This window comes from Pezoporus flaviventris, unplaced genomic scaffold (assembly GCF_033815535.1).
Source record: "Pezoporus flaviventris isolate CSIRO_AGI_PZ_B2104156 unplaced genomic scaffold, CSIRO_AGI_Pfla_v1 ptg000007l, whole genome shotgun sequence".
In the NCBI taxonomy this organism is placed as follows: domain Eukaryota; kingdom Metazoa; phylum Chordata; class Aves; order Psittaciformes; family Psittacidae; genus Pezoporus; species Pezoporus flaviventris.
The window spans coordinates 62,169,330-62,183,118 of NW_026892555.1; the positions used below are offsets into that span (position 1 = coordinate 62,169,330).

General features: G+C 43.0%; 1 long non-coding RNA gene across 1 annotated transcript; it reads left to right on the forward strand.

The window, feature by feature from the left end:
• The first annotated feature begins 241 nt into the window (after positions 1–241).
• Positions 242–12,722, forward strand: LOC133267064 (uncharacterized). Its single transcript, XR_009742624.1, has 6 exons — positions 242–424; positions 2,686–2,776; positions 2,889–3,026; positions 4,877–4,972; positions 5,469–5,550; positions 12,026–12,722. It is a non-coding gene; the product is annotated as an uncharacterized LOC133267064 (long non-coding RNA).
• The last annotated feature ends 1,067 nt before the right edge of the window (positions 12,723–13,789 follow it).

Consider the following 13,789-nt stretch of genomic DNA (forward strand, 5'->3'; position numbering starts at 1 on the left):
CGAGCCGCGGGCCAGGGCCGCCGGGGGCAGTCGGCGCTGGGGCTCTCCAGCTTTCCCAGAGAGAGGGCTGCTCCTCCCTGAGGAGCGGGAGGGTCCCCGAGCTCGCCGGTCTCCGGGGAAGAGCGGGGCGGCTGCAAGTCCCCAGCGGGTAACCTCAGTACGAGCGGCCTGTTGCGCCCGCCCCGCCGCCGGGAGCTGGGGAAGCCCCCCGGACCACCCCGGCACCGAGCTGTCTGCGGCGGGTGGCTTCAAAGCGGAGACGGGATGGGGGGGTGGAGCCGGAGGTGTTGATCCCTTGAGGATCAAGGCGCTGTCTCCTCAGGGGCCGGGGGCTTGCGGCTGAGGTGTGAGGAAGATGGCCGGCCCCTGTGAGTTTCCATGGTGGCCTGAGGCCCCGAGCAACGCTGGCCTGGTGTAGAGAACGGTACTTGTTTAAAATTACTTTCCTCGCGGGTGTTAGAAGTCAAGCCAACATCTTTATTTCGTTTCGGCCTAAGCCAGTGGGGGACTGGTTTATACTGAAAGAAAATCAATCACTTTCCTGGAGAAATCAGCATTACGTACGGCCTATATATAGCCCATTGTGCTTGGCTTAAACCAAGTGAGAGCGAGCAAGGCTTTCAAAATCCTTTGACTACTCCCCCACCAGCCTAAATTCCAGACTTTTGCAGGTTTAACACAAATCCAGAACAAGGGAAGCATGTTGCAGTTGAAATCCTCACATTTTTCAGCCTGTGGAAGTTTTCCCACTGGTACCAGGAAATCCTCGATAAGGGTCAGGGCATGTTCCAAACCCACAGGAGATTTTGTCAGACTCCTCTTTGTTTCCTCCACCGGAAAGAGAAATTCCCCAAATCTCCATTTCAGTCTGCTGTGCTCATTGCATTGCCTGGTCGGGGAAATTCTTGGAAGTCTTCAAGCTATTTGTTTTCTTAGGTTATGTCTGCACTAGGAAAATGGTTATAATTCAGTTGGTTGATAGTAGTTGCTGCCTTATAAGAAGTTAGTAGAGAAGGCAAGCTGTGAACATATGCTGTACCTAAGTGGGCTTTCTTTAAAATCCCTGGTTCTCTCGTACAGGTTTCTCCTCATCCAGCCAACGTGTATGAGAAATGCCAGGTACTAATTATCATTTTTAAAATCACACCATTTTGCCAATCCAGGCAAAGCCTCGGGGAAATTCTCCCAGATTTTGTTTATCCACGCAGTGCATAAATCTTTTAACCACTCCATTTGCCTGAGGCCACATGGGGGTTACACACTGCACATAAGCAGGGGGAACATGCTGTAGCCTTAGGCAATCCGAATTGTTGAAAAAATTGTATGTAAACACTTGTAAACAAGTTTTCAAGATCTCTATTAAATAAGCAATAAACTAATCCTTGTCATAGACAGATAGGCACCCATGTCTCAGCTGTTTAAGAGCAAATTGCGTAAGACATAGTGCCTGAAATACCTCGGTCTAAAAGCACCATCATTGTGTTCATGCGAAAATGAAAACAAAGACAACCAAAGACTGAGGAGGCTGATCAGCACAGATAGCACTAAAATACACACAAAAGAACTGAAGTTCTCATTTCTTGGTACCAATCACATTTGTTTCTGGTCTTCAAAGAAAGCATACCTGTACCTTGTCATATTGTTTTTACCTATTCAACTTCTAGGTGCTCTTGCCATGAATATTCTAAGTGACACCAGCTTAAATCACTGTTCAGAGACCCAAGAAATGGAATTATACTCTGAGAGCTCAGCCATGAGTAACTTTTTCCCACTCCCAAGCTTAGAGCTAAACGAAAGGGCTCTAGATGTACACATTTTCTGACCCAAGGAGAGAGGCCAAGGAAGAGAAAAAAATACAGCAACATATAAACTTGGAAAACCTGCTTAACTAATGGGAGAAATAGCCACGCATGGCTGGCAATCATCCTGACCCAATCTTGATGCTCAGCACTATGCAGTTGGTAATATAACCATCCTGTCCCAGTTAGTAGCTGCACCCCACTTCCAGCTTATCATTCTGGCCTGGATGTGTACTGGTGTGCTGGGACCTAGTATTTAGGCTCCAGCAATGTTCCCATTCCAGGCAGTGGCCTCGGCACTGGCTGGTAGAGCAGCCACCACAGCCTGCCCCAGCCACTGCAGCCCACTCCCCTTTCTGCTTCCACATCCTCCCTGACTCTTTTGGGACATTACAGATCCAAGGGCACCACAAGTCTGTTTTCTTAGGAGATGAATGGTGAGCAGGGTCCGCAGATAGTCTCTATAAGCAAAAGAAAGATGTCCGTGGGCTCCTTCATCTCAAGCATCAAAGCCTGACAGGCACGTTTCCTTGGCCCTCTATCACTAAATACATCAACTGATGTGCACCCCACTCCGATCAGCTGCCCACATGGCCTTTCTGCTGGAGGGAGGAGGTCTGAGAGGGACTTGTCTCCCCGCTTGCAGGTGGCCACCATGAGTGACCCCCCTTTTCATCCTTTGGCCACAAGGATCTCATTAGAAACGGCATGGCAAAACCCACAGAGAGCATAAGCTAAACACAGAAATATGTTTTCACTTGCCAGTATACTTGTAATATACAAAAATTACAAGGAAATTCTAGACATGAGTGAGTCTATTCAGAAAGGAAATAGCCATGTATTGTACAGTAAACTAAACGAACAATAAACTGTTCTCTGCTGCTAGTCACTTTGGGGAAAATCAGAAGACTGCAATGGGCAGAAAAGAGGAACCTGTGTACTTTTGCTATCCAGGAACTTGTGCAAACTACAATGAGGTAAAATCTACAGATACTATCAGTTTCCTTCACTCTAATGGAAGAACCATCTACAAATATTTTCTGGATTCAACCTCCCCTCTTCCCCCCATTTTCTTTTTTATAAATAAAGCATATTTGTGCCAAAGCTGAAGAATGTGACAGAGCTCTATCACGAGTTCCAGAAGAGTTACTTGATATTTATTGATATTTATTGTATGACTGAAGAAATAGAATGTAAACAAGTAACTAAAGATTGCTGCCTGTCTGGGTAAGTCTGAAGCACTCCTGCTAGCCAGTAAAGTTACTGTGTTCCACCAATTTTGCACTACCCTTGTCAGCAAAATAGCCAGGCTGTTTCTGGCCTATGTTAAGTAGAATCATAGAATCATAGAATAGTTAGGGTTGGAAAGGACCTTAAGATCATCAAGTTCCAACCTCCTGCCATGAGCAGGGACACCTCACACTAACCCGTGTCATCCAAGGCTCTCTCCAGCCTGGCCTTAAGCACTGCCAGGGATGGAGCATTCACAACTTCCCTGGGCAGCCCATTCCAGTGCCTAACCACCCTAACAGTAAAGAATTTCATCCTTATATCCAATCTAAACTTCCTCTGTTTAAGTTTTAACCTGTTACCCCTTGTCCTATCACTACAGTCCCTAATGAAGAGTCCCTCCCCAGCATCCCTATAGCCCCCCTTCAGATACTGGAAGGCTGCTATGAGGTCTCCACGCAGCCTTCTCCAGGCTGAAGAGCCCCAACTTTCTCAGCTTATTCTTCAGAAGTAATCCGATGAACATCATAAGCTTGAGTCTATCTGGGCTTGTTACCTTTGGCAAAGTTCCAGTGCTTTCTGGGCTTCTATTTTGCACCGATACCTAGCAATCTGAAATCCCGGAAGGCTTATTAGCTCACTGCTTAACCAGGCAGACAGCATGCAGCACCCCCTGGACATTAATTGCTTTGGGATTCCCACGATAGCAGGGTAATGGAACTATGGCAATGCAGCAATTGGTAGAGGCCATAAGGAAGGTAAGACATGTGGAGAGAGCCTGTGTCAGCTTTTGTCTCATGACATTTAGTAGCTTCAGAAAAATGCTCTACTGCTGAAACACAGGGGTCAGTATATGTGGTGCAAATACCCAGCAGCAGTCACATCTGTTTAGACAGAACCCATTAGCTCTGAATCAGTGTCAGTCCCATTGGGCCTCTGCTGACACCAGGAGAACTCCTTAGGTATCTCCCTCCTGCTCCCAAGTCCCTTGCTGTCCAGGAAGCTTACTTGTCCATATGCAGGCCCTCATCACTATCCAGAGGTGGTGTGAGTCTGATATTGTGCTCAAGATGACAAATCTTCCTGAGACCCACAGCTGTGGGAAACAGCCTGTGAAAACAGTCAGAGGTCCCTCAGGATCTGTGAATCTGAGCTCCAGTCTCTACTGTTTAATAACTAATGCTAATGACAGATCAGCTCTGTTTTAGAAATGTTACAGCCATGACCACTAAAAGCAGGTCTAAACCAGTTCTGCTCTGCCTTCCTTCTTTTGCCATGAATCAGTACCTTCACCCAAAGAACGTACCAGTTGTCTAAGCAGGACGCACTTCCCATTCCACAAGAAAACTGGGGTCAGGATTTTCAAAACCTATGTAAACAACATACTTCACAGGATTGTCCCAGTTCTCCTCCCTTCCACCAGATATCGCCATAAGCTTCACTGCTCCACTGGCATCCCCCATATACTGTCCCAAAATTACTGTCCCTGGACTTCATTCCTTTACACCATTTTTCTGCAGAGGATATCTGTCCCAGAGGCCTGACAGCAATTCCTGCACCTGAGAGGTTTGTCAGATCCACATAGGTATCAAATCTACAGCCACAACTGAAGGGCTCCTCCTTCATCCTGTGGATTTGGGTTGATTCTTGGAGGAAGGATTGTGAAAGATACATTTCTGGAGTACCACCAGGCTCCACTCTCTTCTCCACTCTTTTTGATACATAGCAAAGCTATTGCAAAAAAAACTGCTGAGGATATTTGACTCTTTGACCACTGTACACAGCATTACTGTTGGCAATTACTGTTGGTAATACCTATGTTTTCATGATAAATTCCTTGCTTTTAGGTTTATGGAGTGTGTCAATGGTGCAACTAAAAAACCAAAGTAAACAAGAGGGACATCAGGCATCAGATGTAATGAATGCACTCAGCAATGAGAATGGTGTGTATCATACTGGATACCACAAAAACCACAGGAGAAGCATACTAATGGAAAGGCTGACGCACTTGTCACAGGAATAGCCTACATATCTTTCTCTCTTTATCTTCATTCCTTCTGACTACTAAGAAAGCCAGGCATAATTGACTTTTGACTTGGACAGAAAAAATAAGCAGGCTGACTCATCAAAGGACCCTCATGCAGCATAGTTCTGGATGGCTGAGGAAGAACCAGACAACATGGGTAAAAAATGGTGGAAATTCTGTATTTTGAAAGGAAATTAATTAGTACCTAATTGTTCCTTAGCAAAACAAGGGGATACCAAGCTATAGTTAATGGAAATAAAAAGACGCTTTTAAAATATGATTCCGCAAAAAATCTATTGTAGTGACAAAAATATTTGACTTATGTCAAATATTATTTATTTTACTTATGTCAAATATTATTTTAGAGTGAGTATTCTAATTTTAAAAGAATTTTTATCATGTCTTTTCGGCAGAATCATAGATCACAAGAGATCACAGAAGGGTTGAGGTGGGAGGGGACCTCTGGAGGTCATCTGGGCCAAGCCCCCTGTTCAAGTAGGGTCACCTAGACCTGGTTGGTCAAGACCATGTCCAGGTGGCTTCCAAGCATCTCCAAGGATGGCAACTCCACAACACCCCTGGACAACCTGTGCCAGTGCTCTGTCACCCTTACAATAAAAAAGTGTTTCCTTTTTCAGATGTTTTAAGATGGGGTTTAGCTTCAGGTGTTCAGATGGGGCCTCCTGCGTTTCAGGTTGTGCCCATTGCTTCTTGTCCCATCCTTTGGCACTACTGAAAAGAGCCTGGCTGTTCTTTGCACCCTCACTTGAGATATTTATATACATTGATAAGATCCCCCTTTTTTCATATATGTCTTCATTCCTTTGCCATATGAGATGCTTTGTATTATATAAATATAACCAAAGAAACACTGAATTTAAAAGCTAGAGAAGCTAACTTCAGAACTAAGTTCACAGAACATGTATGAATGGCTATTAGATAAGATCAAAATCAATGAACGATGTGATGTCAATGATGATTCGTTTGTGCTTTAAAAATATTTGTCTTTAACTCAAATGCTATACTGGAAAAGAATAAAGAGCTGATGCAGAAACTGAACACAATAGTGAAACTTGTAAGCCACTCTAAGTCAGTGTATTAAGAAATTAATGCCTCATATCAAAATGTGTAATCAATATATCAGGTGCCAGGTGTAGTTATTCCATTCTGCAAGTCACATTTGTAAACACAGATATCCAGACTGTTTGGAGTTTTATTTTGGCACTCTTTCACCTTCTTAAAGCAGATAAAAGCTTTGCCTTTCTAGGGGTACGATCATTTTGACAAAAGAAACTCCTTCCAATTGCTAGTAAAAGAAAGTAGTGGAAAAAGCAAAATAAGTAGAAAAATACCTTTGCTATCACCTCTATTTTTCCAAAAGAAACATTCCTGGGAATTTCAGTGCTGCTGCTATTACTGAATATTTTAAGAGTCTGAAAAACATTGGTTGTATTTGGGCTGACAAAAAAAGCTGTAAACAAGGAAATATTTGGTGCATAAAAGTTCTGCTGACAAACGGCTTTTGGCAGATGCCTTGGTCTTCCTGCATAGCAGGAAAAGTCTCTGCCCTGGGAGACAAGCCTGAAGAGTGGGACTAAGGAAACCCAGTGAACAGCCACACAGTTGTGCCTCAAAGCCTCTCCTTTGAGAGCAGGGGATGACTTCTGGAATGACACCACTCACATTCTTCCCACACTGTCTGTCAGGGTAGGACTAGTGGATAAGAGGCATGTGAAGAGAGCAGTCAAAGCCCCAGTGGTGACTCATAAATGACAATATTCTAGCTGGCATGCCAGAGGGACTACTTGAGATCATTCCTCATGTTTTGGTCTCGGTGCAGTGGGAGGAGACCTGCACTGGAACTGACAGAGGGACAGTCCACTCCTTTTCCTAAGCAAAGATCAGAGCTATCTGTCCATCTTACTCCAGAACCAATCACAAGAGAGAAGTTGTCTATCGGAAAGGGAAAGAGCTCTTTGCTACTTAAGACATCAGTTTCTACATGACACAAGCATTTGTGAAGAGGCTGGGAAAAATGCTATAGAGGAAAAACACCAAAACACCTGAAGAAGTTAGTTCAGCTGAGGAGCATGACACTCTTAGAGATGCTGGTAGAAGTCTGCAGGTTTCAATAGCTGGTTAATGCTATCTCTGCAGTGTGCCCAGAGACAGATCTCATTGTGTAGCTACAGTCTGAAGATAGGGGATGAGAATACATTAGAAGCCTTAAAGCTTCACCTTCTGCAATGCACAGTGAATGGTCCCTTTCCTGCTTTCCCTCTCCCAGACATCCTTAGTGGAGGTAAGATTACCAGATGGCAGCAGTAAGAAGTGCCACTTACAGCCACAGTCCTTCTCCAAACTGGGAAATGAAGTCTTGAAGGTGGAAAACTTCCAAATTGCTACAGAACACCACCAGAAATCACCATTGCTTCATTTTTTCTTCCTGCTGAGACTTGTCATCCTTAAAGCTATGGGGATTGCTATTGCACAAGGCTGGCACTCTCAAGGCAAGAAAAATTCCCGACCATGATGGCTTACACAATCTACAGAGCTCTTCACTGAAATATGGCTCAGGATATTCTAGTGCAGCTCCCCTACCCTAGACAGCTTTGTCAGGCTGTTTTAATTAATCTTGTCACTCTTTGGTGTACTAGCCCCAGATACAATGAATCAACAGGAATTAACACAGAGCAGTGAGCAGATTGGGGCTGTCTAATTCAAAGGAGGATGATATATCTTACCCTGAAGAGTCTTTTTATGGGAGAAAAAATCATAGTTAGGTTATTCTGAATTTCTTGAAGGGAGGAAAATGACATGCAAAGTTGAGTTCTGGCTTGGGACAACCATGTACTTTGCCTTCTCTCCAAGGATTTGAGTGTAGCAGAAAGGGATGTTTTGGAAGTCTGCAAAGTATCCACTGGATAACTTTATAGCCCTTTATTAAAGTTAAGAGACTGCTAGTGAACTGAAGTGGTGCCTAGTTCTAAACACAATACTGCATGTAAAAAAGACCCCCAAAAGTGAACCCAAGTAGGGCAACAAGAGTGATCAGAGTTTTAGAAATAATGATGTCTGGCAAAAGACAGGAGGAGACTGGCTTTTTTCTGCTGTCCCCTCTTTTTTAGAAGAAACATTAAATCCTACATGTTAGGATTTAATGGTGATTACCCATTACTAGCCTCAGCTGGGAAAAGGACAAGAATAAATGAACTTGCTTTGCAGAAAATAATAATCTTGGTAAAATATTTAATAGGCTATTGAAGCACTTGAATAGGATACCAAAGGAATTTCTGGAATCTCACTGGAACTATTCATTCTTCAGTTCAACATCAGTCTGTCATCTGCCTGTGGTCTGCATACAACTGGTAATGTCTCAGTGCAGGGATGTGACCTGGAGAGGATAATCTCATTAGACTCCACACCTCACCTGTACTGAGTGGAAGGGTTCATCAGGAGGATACAGTGATATAGGATGGTCTTAAAGAAAACGGCTCTGATCACTCATCTTCTAAACAGCTTTGATTGCTTTCTTCCCAGGCCACCTTCCCTGACTCTTCTCCAGGCTTTCGCTGCTTTATTCCTTCTTATCTGTGGCCACCCAGGAAAGAAGGAAGATGATGAAATGTAAGAACCTTTTGCAAGCAGAAGTAAGTGATACATGTTATGGTCCAGGACCTTAGAAGGCAGTTGCACACTTTTGTCTGCAGCAGAGGAAGTTCAGGTATGGAATGAAACTGTCTCTTAACTGACATTCACGGCTGAACAAAATAAGCATGGCATGAAATGACATAATCATGCATCGCTCTTTTCAGATCTGTAGCACATTCCTTCTTCTGTCTTTGAGGTTTTGATAGTTATGTGCCTGCAACATCTGTCTCCCCATCACAGATGATGATTTCTCAGAAAAAGCAATGCAAAGGAAGGCAGGCATGGCTGTTTTCCTTTCCCTGATCAGTTAATTCTGGAGTAAAATGAGATGAGGAGCATCTCCCTTTCCTAGCTGGAGTACCTGTTGGGGAGCAACTAGTAGATGGGTACAAGGGGTGCCACTTTCTCCTTTCAGTAGTGGGTCAGAAGTTGCTTAGCAGATTGGAGTTCTCTCCAATATTTATATACATATATTCCCTCTGTGTTAATATATATATCAGCACTTCTGAGCTTTCAGAGGTGAAAAGTCACTCTGATACCATACTTCACTGGTGAACTGTGGAAATCCATTTTGTTATTCTAAGTGTTGGTAAAAAAAATGAGAATCTCAAATAAGATTGCTCAAATGACCTATAGTGAATTTTCTGGGAGCACATTTCTCCCAAGAGTTGCACAGAATAGCATTATAAGACAAAGACTAGAACAAAGATTAAAGCCAACATTGCTCGCTACCCCTCGCTAACTGTATCTGTCCTCAAATGTTACAAGAACATGAATAATATTAGCAGATGATGCTAGACTAGGAGAGGAAGAGAGAAATAAGATGCACCATATCATTTTATCTCTTAGTCAGAAATCTATTTCCTTGCTTCAGTTGCTTCAAATACATGAAAAGCACAAGTCGCTGTTACAATATTGTAACCACTTAGCATAAACTTTTCTTTCACTAGAAGCCTAAAACAAAAGCAGGGTCTGCATGTGGCTTTCTGTCTTTGAACCTACATGATGAGCCTTTCAAGAGTGCAGGCAAAAAAACAACATAAGCAAAAGCTCTGAAAATTCAAAACTAACAATCTAGTTTGCAAAAATAGCATTATTATGTGCTTCTCACCACTGGTTTAAATCTGTGACTGCAATAGTAAGTTCTGCATCACCAACCAACTTTTTATATAAACCATTTTGCCAAGCAATGATTAACTGTAAAAGGGACTGGATTCAATTTCCAGGCATACATGCCAAAATGCTTAAGAAAGATGCCTTGATCTCCTCACCCCCAAACTAGGAAAAATTGTCTGCACATCTGGGTATTCAGAAGCAAACAAAGACTCTCCATTTGCATGAAGTGATGCATAGAGGAGATCTAAGGAGAACTCCTGAGGAAAGTCAGTGCAAAGTTGTCAGAGTCTTGAGGAATGGTAGATGAGCTTTCCCATATCACAATGGCTCTGGGGAGAGTCCTGATGTAGTTCTCTGACTCCTATGAAAGACAGAGGGAGCTAGCTACAAACTCTTCTCTGATTATGCCCCTAAGTATCCAGGACTGGAGTCCCCCTGCTGCCCAAGGTGGTCTCTTGCCTCAGATGCAAACCTGCTCCATCCATAGGTGCAACCACAGTAGTGTAGTCAACTTCTGGCTAGCTATTTTATAAAGATCTGCTCTTCTGCAGATGCCTCTTGCTTCAGGGTATGGCACTGCTTGTTGCTGCTGTGTTCCATTGGAAGAATGGGAAGGGTGTGCAGAGAAATGTGCAGAATGATACTGCTCCTAGGGTCAAAGTGAGAAGATGTTACTGTTCCACCTTAATGTTTTGGTACAGCCAAGTTTTTGCCTTGCTGCACTCCCACAGTCTAGGACAGTACAAACACACCCTGGCAAAGACATCTAACTTTTTCAGCTAGTTCTGGTCATCATACTGCAACTGGTGCCTGCCTGTGGGGCAAAGTGATGATGCAGACAGTCCTGTATAAGGGCAAAAGCTGATAAGCTTGGTGATACTGTAACGCTTGTGTAAAGCTGCAGATGTGGCATTACGGCATTATATAAAGATCAAGGATTTGAAAGTGGGCAACAACAGCACTTGAGGCAAACAGCACTCTTGGCAAGGCTCCCATCATGTTTCCCAGCTCTGAAATTGGACAGAATTGTTGGCATGGTACGCTCATTCAGACCCACACATTCAGGCATGGCCAGCAGAAGAGAGGTTGATGACAGATGACAAGTGCCAAGGAAACAAGATTGATGACTTATTCTGACAGAGTTAACCAGATAGCTAAAGTCTGACAAGACTGAGCAGAAATGGACATGGCACCCCATCCTCTTGCTCCACCACCAGCCAGCCTCCTTCCCCTGAGAACACTTGCCCTGTCAACAGTGCTTCAGAGATGGTAAAAACCACTCTGTGCCTGAAGTTGGTATGCTGATTTCAGAGCTCCAAAGAGGTAGAAAATTTCCCTTAGCATTCCCTAAGGGAAACACTAGATGTCCCTTCTTACACTCGGGGGGCTGGCTTTTTTTTTTACTGGACTATCAGGATTAGCAAACTGGTGAAAATGGCTGAATGTGACCCCTTGCCCAGCCTGCTATATCTCAGTCTGGTTTCCTTTGTGTCTGTGTCGCCTTCATTTCCGGGCGGTAAAAGTTCTGCCTCTTGTGGAAGGATAGCAGTCCAGTCAGCTCAAGTGGTGAGTATCTGGGAAAACAAGGGATAAGGCCATATTGGCCAGAGCTGGAGAAACAAGTGCAAAGGTCTAGTGCCATTCAGCTCAGCTGACCTGTCACATCAAAACGCTAAAGCTTTATTGGTTTTGATATAACGATTTCAGGATATTCAGCATGAGACCTGCTAAATGCTACTTACCCCATCCTTACAAAAGGTGCCACAATTTGGCTCGAATATCTAATATGTCTACCGAGGAATTAAGGTAATTCCTTAATTAAATGTATTAAATATGTTTTATAGTTATGCACAAAATCTAGAAGTGTTTGATAGCTAAAGGGAAAGCCCACCTTAATCCCCCTTCACTCCCTGGAATCAATCAAATAGATTCGTGTAGCACTGCATCTTCTCTGTGTTAGCTTTCTAACCTGACCATTGCTTCTCTTGCTGTGTTGCATATCTGGCTTTCATAGGCCAGCACACCATAATCCCTATCACAGAAACATTCTAGAGCAGAGCACTGCATAGCTGAAAATTTGTTTCCTACACTGCACTCATCGGATTTTGATCACAAAGAAAATCACTTCAGAAAAAATGTGATTTTTTTCAGTATGTGTCTTAGAGCATCTTTTGATAGTAGGTTTATCAAGCACTATCTCAAGTCTTCTATAGATCACAGTGAAGAAGATGGCAAAGGCACAATGAAGAAGCACTTGGGCTGTGTCTTCTCCATGAGCCTTGTACTGACAAACACAACTTTGTGTCTGTTCCTTGAACATACTGACCTGCTGAGTTAAAGGAATACCAAACTTCTGGCCTATCTGCAGGAAGGGGAAGCCTCTGGGACAAACTGCAGGATTTCTCAAAGGTGTCTCTAAGGTAAGGAAAAGGCAAAGGAAAAGAGAGAGAATCAAAGGGCAAGCGTGACAGCAGAGGGAGGTCATACCAGATGACCTAGCAGAAGAGGGAATTGAGGTGGTTGAATGGGGTATAGCTGTTAAAATGCCAGTTGATACAGAGGTGACATGGCACCCTGCAAAGACAAACGACCAAATTCCATGAGGACAGGGTCCATCAAAAATTTTACCTGCTTTCTATCTTCTAACCTGCAGGGTTCCCAAACTTTGTCAGCACTTAAGTGATTAAACCGCTGTGAGGTATTGTGCTGACAAGACTCACCTATCTCAATTCTTCCCTTCCTGAGGGAGCAAGTACCTTTAGATCAAAAAGTTGGGTTGCGTCTTCTTGCAAAAACCCTGAGGAAGGCAGTCTGCTCCAATAACATTATTTTGTTCAAGATATCCCAAATTCTCCCTTTCCCTTAATTTGACCTTTTACTGTTACCACAGTGCATAATATTTGCACTTTGTAGCACTTACACTTTGTACTTCAAGTCAAGTCCATGAAATACCTACAGCCAAACAATTTCCTCAGTACTGTACCCCCTCTACCTACAGCCAAACAATTTCCTCAGTACTGTACCCCCTCACCAAGATGAATACTTTATGGTGGGACAGACAGGAAGCTGTTGAGTCATGCAGAGCTCTCATTCTCTGAACCATTAATCGTATGCAATACCTCTACTGGAAAAGGTCCAAAATAGTCTAATGAACATGCAATGTCCACTTTACCAGCCAATGCACTCATCAGAGGAAGGTAGCAGGCAATTTTCTGAAAGAGAATATGGTTGCCATACTGTCATAACTCTGAGCCCAAGGTCAAAGAAAGAAGCTTTTAGTGCGTCTCTGTTGCTGCGTCTCTCAGGATGAAACATTTCTAACACTTCCCAAAGAAAGTGCTATCCACAAACAATTCTAAAAGCTCATGGGCTGTGCTCCATATCAGCTTCTTCATATATGTCTTAATAAAACCTTTCCCTTCCCTGAGCCATCTATAGCTGTAAACAGAAATCCACATATTAATACAGTGATATTTCCTCTGCACATAAATTCTAAGTATTGTAAAAACTTCTCTGGTTGCACAGTTTTTAATTCAGTTACAGAGCTGTGTAGTAAGTATGTGTTCTATTCACTGAAGTCAGTTATTAAAAATACATATTTGTAATAAAATATATGCTGTCTAAATGCAATTTCCTTCAGGCTTAAAAATTCTAGGTTTCAGGTTGCATGCACCCCAATTTTCCATAACTACAGGGTAAGAAAGTGTACTAGAGCCTTTCAAGTTAAACATCTGTTTAGAATGTTTTGTGGCTGCTCTAAGTCTTAAATCAATTTGGTTATAAAAACAAATATTCTTTACAGTATTAAAATAAAAGAATGGGGATGATTTATGGCTTGTTTTTAGCAACTGACTTGTCTGAGAAAAGATGGGCCATATGGAATGAACTGACTGAAAAATTCAGTGACATAATGCAGTTATTTATTGATTTGCATAGACAATAATGACCTGTAAGAGCTGCACTCTGC